This window comes from Lycium ferocissimum, chromosome 7 (assembly GCF_029784015.1).
Source record: "Lycium ferocissimum isolate CSIRO_LF1 chromosome 7, AGI_CSIRO_Lferr_CH_V1, whole genome shotgun sequence".
Classification (NCBI taxonomy): Eukaryota; Viridiplantae; Streptophyta; class Magnoliopsida; order Solanales; family Solanaceae; genus Lycium; species Lycium ferocissimum.
This window is the reverse complement of record NC_081348.1, coordinates 49548598-49558591: the sequence shown is the minus strand read 5'-3', so window position 1 is coordinate 49558591 and position 9994 is coordinate 49548598.

Below are 9994 nucleotides of genomic sequence, written 5' to 3'. Positions count from 1 at the left end.
TTCAGACCCTAACATGAATTCAAGAGTCACCACCAGGTATGACATGCTACCAATAAGTATTAAACTAGAATGACCATACAGATTGGATGCTTCTTTAATGTACTCACTTCAACCATTATTCAGACATATTTCTATGCTTCTATGGATGCTTTGCAAATAGAGAAGTGAAAATTTGTCATCAACAGGTAAACTTGTACATCTACTGAAGTCCATTTTTACCCGCATACTCCCATTGATTCATATATCATGGCTACAACGATTGTCTGCATAAATTTCTTTGTCTTTTTGTTCAGCAACTCTGCAGTATCGGTTAACACTCAGTGCTTGACAAAATCTGTTATGTTTTGTTTTCATTGAGGAATATTCATCCACTATACTGCACGTGTTATTTCTGTGAATAGAAATTACCAATATAAGATTCTCTTCTGACAACATGTGCATTTTTCTAACTTGTTACTAATCTGCAGTGTGGTACAATTGAATTTTCTTTAATTAAATATGTAATTGCTTTATGCTTATACGCGACTAAATATAACTATGCAGGTACACATATGAGCTTTACTCTGATTTGTGCATTAAATGTGCTCGCAACTTTTATCCCCAACTAATGTGAAACTTTATATGCGTATAGCTTCCACTTTTCTTCATGATGTAGTAGCGCTATTTGTAACCGCAACCTCGTATCTAAAAAGGATTGGCATTGTTGGAAACAGTCACCGTTGAGCCGTCACTTGACAATGCTGGGATGACAAGAGCTTAATTGTTCGTATCATATCTTGTTGCTGCTCAAGTTGGTAACTTTAATTTTTAAAGAAAAAATTGATCAAAAACTAAAATTTTGAAATTTCTTATCCAATAGTTGTGCTTCAAATATGACACACTTCTTGCTTTCTTGATATTTTATTTTTATAGGGAAAACATTTTTAACTGTCACCAAAATCTAAAGCTTTTGGTGATTTGGCTTCACTTTCTTGCAGGTTCGATCACAAAATGGAATAGAAACATTTTCAGTAATTGGAGCTAAAGATCAATCATTAGTTGGTAATGTCTTCTTTCTCCAGTAATTGCTGAAATATTGAAAATTTAGTCCACTCTATGTGGTACTCTAATACTGACTATTTTATTTACACAGGGAATAGAGAAAAAAAACTGCACGCGGCGAAGCTCACCTGGTGTAGTAGCATGAACAGCTGCATTTAGAAAAGGCAAATCCCTTATGATACACCAGATCCGGCTCGGTTATTGATAGAGTGAATAGATCTGCATACTATGTGTCATGATTCCCCCATTCAAGATAAATAAAAAGACAAGCCATTCCATATATTTTTTATAGACCACACTGTTAATAATAGCATTGATCGATAGATGCTTCCGTGCTTGATAGAAACTTCGACTGATCGCCCATAAATAACTGTGAATACTGCGTTTCTCAAGCAGTGACCACTTTTAATGTTGGAAACAACTATCTCACTTAAGAAAATTATGTAGCATAATACGATGTACAAAGACGCAGAAATTCCAGATCATTGAAGGGGAATCAAAAATGCTTGTTTTCCTATCAAGTACCTGGATGTTTTCTTGTCCCTCAAGAGAATAAAGAGAGAACCTCTCTTCCGGCCTATGTTGTAAGTTAGTTAGAGATCGAAACTGGACCTGAGAGAGACTAGACTTCTAGTAAGAGTAGGTGCGCCTTAAGTTGAGGAGAGCTTACTGCTTACTGCCATGGTTTAAGCTTTAGGCTCCATAGACGGAACTCTGTTTAGGTATTAGGGAGGGGAGGACACCACTCAGCACCGCTCCGTGGGGTGGGGTTCAATGCCTAACAAAAAGACATTGGGCCTGTGCATAGCGCGGGTAACCTCCCACTAGTTCAATAGAAACCGTTCAAGATAATTGACAACGCACATTAAATTCTAGTACTTGTCATATCACTATTTGGGGAACTACTCTTTTTTTTTAGGTGTTGCTCAGATAAAGCTTGTCTATACCATTAAAAGAAAATAAGCAATCTTTACGAGCTTCGCCAAAATTGGCTCTTAGGCAGATGCGAAGAATTACCTAGACCTTTTTTTTTTTTTTTTTTTTTTTTGTTAAGATATGAATTTGACACCTCAGGATCCTACTCCTGCTTCATTGATTACTACTTACTAGATGACACTCCTGAATGCAGGGGCGAATTTAGGATGAAAATTTGGGGCATGTGAACTCATGATTTCTCCGTAAAATTAGGTATTATACATTTTTTAAAATTGGTATAATATTATCTATTGGAACCTATAGTACAAAAATGACGTATGGTGCACTTGATTGAAGATTGAGTTATTTACCTAGAGTATTAGGGAATCAATTCCCACTTCACACATTTTTTTCTTTTCTTTTTTTTCTTTTAGTGATGAACTCATATTCTAAAAATTCAAGATCTGCCTGCTTGAATGTATTGGGAGAACTACTCTTCTAAAGCTTCCTAACTCACCTCGTCCGCCACCCTTCCCCAACCTAGCACTCCACGTGCTTTCCATACTTCCTCCGTTGCAATTTATATGATACTTTGACATTTGAATCAATTAACTTTACACTTTGCATTTATTCTTTATAAGAATTTTAACCACACAAATGTTATAGCTCTTTTTATAACCACGTGTTTCTATTCAAATCATAGTTTAAGTAGCTAGTCATATTGGGTTGTTAATTAACTTTTTAGAGGGAAATTATCAAAGAATTTGAATTGTTGGAAATTGAAAATTCTTGCCGTTAATAAATTGGTCCTTGTTAAGAAAAAGTCTGGATTTGGAGTATATATGGGAAAATTTGGCCCATAGTGGACCTTGTTGACTCTGAAAATGGGAAGGGTGAACTACTTTTTCTTTCTCTGACAACGAGTTTCATTTGACCAACTGTTCCAAGAAATTCTTGTATTCAGTATGTGAAACGCAAGAAAAAATTGATTCCAAACATCATAAGGCTTGTCAAATCAAAGAAAAAGAGAAGGGAGTTTCTAAAGCATCCTAACCTCATGACCACTCTCACCAACCCAACAGCCCACATGCCCTCAGCTTTAAATATAGTATTACGTAGTAGAGTATTCTAACCTTTTCACTTTGTTTTCCATAATTTGACAGACTTAATATAAATTTAATAAAATAAAATAAACTTTTGAAATGTATGGTTAACATATTATAATATTGAGAAAATTTCACGAATAAATATTGTTTGCACGCTGTTTGCAAAGCGTAGCTATTGTTTCTTTAATTAATGTTTGTAGCTACAAAGTGTTTGTCATAAGGTGTATTTCGTTATATTCATGTCATAAGGTGTATTTCGTTATATTCAATTCGGTTGTACATTCAAATACGAAGTATAGCTATTAATAGTAATTAATTTAAATAATGGTTTATGGTAGGTAAATACTTCTTATATGTTATTTACACCTTGTAAATTTTGCTATATTATAAAAAAAATCATAAATGACTATAGTTTGGACGTTGTTTTCAAGGCGTAGCTATAGTTTCACTAATTAGTGTTCATAGCTACAAAGTGTTTGCAATAAGGTGTATTTCGTTGTATTCAATTCGGCTGCGACTATATGTAATTCGACTGTAATCAATTCACTATATTCATTGATAGCTACTTTACACTGTATTGACCCCTTTCCATATAAAAAATGAGAAGTGTGTTAACAATCCCAACAAAATTTTCATTGAGCATGCCTCGAACTGATCAAGATTCTTGCGAGGTTGCGGTACAAAGGATTAGGAAAGAGAACAACTGAATGCTAGCATGATGTTGTAGATTCGACATGGGCAAGTTGGCTGACGAACAAGCATCATTAACCGGTAGGGTACTAACATCTACAGAAAGAAGATATGTCTTAAGAAACCAAAGATATTTATCTAAGGACGATATTGAAGACTTCAATTCTGATGATGATTAAGAATATTGTGATTTTAGTTATATGTTTAATTTATGATGATGTTGTTAATTTGAAGAATATTAGTATGTTTAGTTTTGCGTTGACTCAAGGGCAAGAATTGATGAATGTATTTTAAGTTTTTTCATTCTTTGATGATTGTATTTTAACAAGTTTGGGTTTGTTATTAATGAACAAGTTTAAGTATTTTCATATTGTTATGAATGATGCGATTTAATTATTTTGAGATTGGTATGAATGATGCAATTTTGACTACCTTCAAACAAATATGGACTTCGAGCACTTTTCAACCACTAAAACGACAATCCGAAGTTTTGCGTATCCTTGATGTGTTGAGCCTACCTTAATAATCGCACAAAAATAAGTCCGGATTGTCACACCCTAATTTTCGATAGGGCATGATGGGCACCCGACCCTTACCTAGGGCCGAGCGAACCCGCTGACTTTCGTAATACTCATAATCATACTGGGCCCGCAAAACATAACATAAGCACATACTGAAAATTTTCGGAAAACAAACATGCCTTCCTTCTTTTTTCAAATCAAATAAAATCTGTAGTCATAACAAATCTGTAACATAATGCCTAATAATGCACCGGCTTACATAGCCGCTTACAAAATCGACATATCACACACACGATTGTCTGCAAAGTCTCTAACATAACTGATACCATATCACACATATGCTCCGACTCGTCCGGAAAAATATGGAGCTCGCCAACCCAGCCGGAACATCTTCTCTAACATCACCTACTCAAGGCTCGCGGGTAAACCAAAGAGAAGTACCGAGTATGCAAAGCGGGAAAAAAACGAGTCATAATCGAAGTAAAGTGCACCAAACGCGAGCATAATAAGCCGAATACCAAGGTACTTACATCTGACCTCCAAATCATACATAAGCGATACAGAAGACAAATAGGATAATCAGAATGTCAAAATGCTTCGCTTTCTTTTTGAAAAACATTTCTCGTATATACGAAAATCAAACATACCACATGAGTCGACATTAACCGATTTCGAGGAACGTACGCCCATCCATATATAACATAATAATGCCGAGAACGTACGGCCCGATCCGTATATAACATAATAATCATAAACGTACCGTCATATTATCACACATCATATCACATATCATATTGTCAAATCATCACATATCACATACCATATATACACACATCGGTCAAATATTCAATATTTTACACACATACACACATACCGCGGCCGGGAACCCGGCCGGTAATATCACATTACGGCCGGGAACCCGGCGGTAATATCACATATACACATATGTAATATCACATATACACATACCGCGGTCAAATACCCAGCGGTCAATATCACACATACCGCGGACAAATACCCAGCTGCAATATCACACCACATACCGCGGACAAATACCCAGCGGCAATCTCACATCACATACCGCGGACAAATACCCAGCGGCAATATCACATCACATTTCGAAATACACATCATTTACAAACCGAGAAACCATAGTTACGTATCGGAATCATAAGTATACGAATCAACATTTCAGACTCAACAAACAAATATATAATCATATTCAGGGGTCGAAAAGGTAGTCATATTAAGTTCTTTTCAAAAATCGTTAGTACTACACAAAAAAAGTCGCGGGTACGGACGAGCGTCCACCCAATCCGGGCCCGCCTACGAAAATCATAGTCATCCTATGTTATCGAATCATTATTACAAATTCAAAAGATAAGTAAAGGCGATCGTACTTGAAATCGGAATGATAATCATATCATATCCTTTCAAAAATCGTCGGAAGTACATAAGGAGAGTCGCGGGACTCACGAACGGTGTCGACCGAGCCGGGCCCGCCTATGGAAAACATAGTCATCATACATCATGGAATCATTTTTGAGCATATCAAGGCCATCCGGTTCGTTTGTGAAAGTTACGGACGTTCGTAGTTTTTGGAATCGTTTAGAACAAAACTCTTTTTAAAACCAACTTTTATGCAACTTTTGAAATTTAGTCATACAAAAGACACAAGATTCTTTCGGAACAAACCGTGTACATAGCATTTCAAATCCAATCATATCAAGGACATACGGATCATATCTTGACCATATTAAGGATGCCAACATCACAAAGCGAATACGAATCATAAACATGTTCGGATTTTTCGAATGGAATTACCCCCAAGGCTCATAACATATCATACCTTACTCATATCTAAGACATGCCCAAAGAAGGAAAGGTAAGCCTTACATACCTTGATTGCTTCCTAAGCTAATCCAAACTCAAGTCTCGTATTCTCAAAATCTACAATCAACATCATTGGATACTAACATTAGCCATAAGCACTTAGGAATTCAATTTCATGCCATCACTTTTATCTGACAATTTCCAAAGATTTCCCCTATAAATGCAACAACCCCGAGATTTCAACCGCCAAATTCATCAACAAAGAATACCAACAAGCATTCTAACAACATCAACCATTAATTCAAAACGCACTTTAACATTAACAACCTTCTTTCGCACAATGCGACGACATTCCAATTACGTTCAAATCAACATATATAATCAATCCAACATCATTGCTCACGCGTTCAAATACCAATCCAAAACCATTTAAACATGATTCAATAATATTTCCAACAATCCACAAAATTATTCAAAACAACCCAACCAAAACATAAGGCAAACCCGAAACCTTCCAAGTCCAAGGAAATATCAACAACGCATTTCTTTTCTTCCAAATTTATAAACCATACTAACAATCCATACTTTAACAACATTAATCTCAAAAATACAAGAAACCATATTAAGATCCCATTAGGTTCCAAAAACCACATGATTTCAACTTCACTTTGAACCATCAAACCTTCATTTTTCATCACATAATCCACAACAAACAACAACCAAAATACTACATAAAACTAGTTCATTCCCTAACACACAAAACAGCCCATTTTTACCAACACATCACATACATAAATTCCATGATTTCCATCCATTTCTACACACTACAACAACACCCAAACATGCTAATACAATTAATTCATCACTCCCACACCATTTCACAACGCTAAACATCAACATCCATATTTTCATGATTTCATTCATTTCCACACTCCACAAAGATACACAAACCATGCATAACATATGAAAAGAGGATTAAAACTTACCCTTTTCCACTTTGTTCTTCAACTTAGCTAGGGTTGAGATTTGTAAGAACCAAGGATTTGTTTGCCCCCAACAACCACTTCATGTTGTTTAGGACCCTCCAATTAGTGGGAAAACTAGAAGAAACCAATTTTCTTGGTCAATTTTTGGTCCTCAATTTTCCAAGCCATGGCCGAACGGTTGCTTGGTTGCTTTCTCCAAGTTTCGATTTTTCTCTAAGTGTAGAAGATGATAAAAATGATTGACTTGGTCATCTTTTGTTACATATATAATGCTTCCATATGGCCTACTATGGCCCACACCCCACACATGGCCACATATGGCCATTTTCATGAAATAATTAGTTTCCAATATTTCACTTCTAGCCCTTAATTTTCATGAAATGCCCAACTTTTCATAATTCACTTTTGACCCCAAATTTTCCTTATTCCAATTTTACCCTTAACACTCCCTCGCCAATTGAATATGCAACTTATGCACTTTTAACAAAATCGAAGAAATTACAACCTTGTCCTTAACTTATCATGACTAACTCTGGATTATCCCAATGTCAAAATACTGGGATATAACACGGATTCAAGTATGATTAATCTATGGCTAAAGTACGTAAAAAAAGTGTGAAATGTAAACCAAAGAGAGTTTAACAAAAAGAAAAAAGAAAAAAGGGAGCTCCTTTAACGCAGTATTTTACTGTGTTAAAGGTACTTTTATACCCTTTTTTTTCTGGGGTATTTTGGTTCAAGTCTTTTTTTTTTTTTTTAAAGTCATTTTGGTTCCGCACTCGTACCAGGGTAAGTCCTACAATAACTAGGATTTGCAAATTTATGGAAAGAATTTGGCGGTCAAGTATGAAAGACTCCTTGCCATATTTGTAGGGATTAGTAAGCCTCCTACACGTACAAGGAGCGGACTCAACAAGGCAAGAACCCAAACACTACACAAATCCTATTACATGTAATTGATCGACTAGGAAAGGATTTTGTGTTAACCGAACTGTGGGGCTTCATTGTTATAAATACTAGGTCTTTCCAAGAAGAAGTTTGCGCACCCACAAAGAGAGAGTTCAGAATACTGTGCTATCAAGAGATATATCTAGCATATTCAAGAATCCAAGGTTGCGTCCCTATTATACAGAGAAGGATCAATGGAGCTGTTTTACTGAATAATGTTTTCCAGTTCTGAAGTCTAGATTTGTGTATTAGATTTGATTTATAGAGTTGTATCTTTATCCACTTTCATAGAAGCATAAAAGTAAATACAAACCATTGTAACTCCAAGTAGGAAGTTTACTACTTGGAGATAGCTTGTTAGTCAAAGGTTGGGTAGCAAGGCTAAGGTTTAAGGTTAGACTACAGAGGTTGTAATTTGTAACTCGCAGTTGGCTCATTGTTGTAGTGAAGTTGCTGGGGAAATTCTATTTAGGTCGTGATTTTTATCACCTTTTGAGCCGGGTGGTTTCCACGTAATATCATGTGTCTTTTACTTACCTGTTGTCTGTTGATTAAATTCCGCAAGACGATTAGCATAGAACATGTAGAGTAACGTGTTCCATTCTATAAGCAAAAATAAGGTACGCATAGGATAGGAAGTAGGTCGTGCAACCTAACAATTCACTAATATGAAAATTTGAGTAGTTTCTTTTATGAGTATTTTATACTTTTATGTCAAGCAAACTAATTATGACATAAACGTTACTATTAAAAGAGAAAAAGAAATAAGAGAAAACAGATTTAAAAATGACTTTTGGCCAAGAAATTAGGGAAATCATTTTTTTTTTCTATTTGGTAAAAATATTTTCCTTGAAAGATATTTTTTCGTAATCAAATACCAAACTTGTTTTCTGAAAAATGTTATTATCATTAGAAACATACTTACAATAGAAAATTTAATGTCCGATTAAGAGACGCAAAATTACATAATAGAAGAATTAAAACTGTATTTTCTTTAAAAAAGATTTTAAAAGAAACTTAAGATTCAAATCTTTAAGGACTTAGAAGTTTCTTCCTTTTGGTTTTACTTGGACTTATCCATCATCTAATGAGAACAATTCCTGCCTGGTCTTGTAAATTTCCTTTTTTCTTTTTCCGTGGACTTAAAAGTCTCCTTGATTGATTATAAAGATGGAAGAAATATTTCACATAGTCAAAGTCTCCTTTTAACCCGTGTCTTTCACTTATAAAACGGTAATTATTGAAGTTGTTAAATGAGAGAGTTGCACTGGATTTGGGCGGTGTTATGTTAATAAATATGTGGATTATTTGAGCCACCAAAAAGCTACTTGGAGTGGGGATTAAAATGAGCTAATAAACGGGTCATAACTCAATCTGCCAATTCATATGAATTTTTATCTTTTTACTCTTTTTTTCTTGTTATTTGGTTAAGTATCTATATATATAATATATCAAACAAAAAGAATATATATTAAGTATCTGCTAGCGTCTTATATACATATATTTGATGGTATCATGGAGGACTGCTTCAGTCTTTCAATGAGACACTCATAAGTCATCCGTAATACCATCGTGATAGATAAATATAATGAAGATGGTATTATGTAGGTATGCTTCAGTCCTTTTATTAGTCCTCAATGATACAATCATAATATATGAGTATATCACAATGGTATTATGAAGGAAGGGTTTTGGCCGAGGGGGTACTCGGATAAATTTTTACATTTTAGGAGTATTTTGTATGGTTTTCCCAAAAGTTAAAGGCATATATGATACACTTTAAATGGTGATTGGCTAAAATTATAAGTTGATCAAACTAACTAATAAATACATTTTGATTTATTTATGCATTTTCTAAGTATCAAATAATTTACAATTCAAGTGCTTATAAGTCAAACTAGATGGCCTATAAAAATAAAGCCCAACAAATTATAGCTATGTATTTATATATATA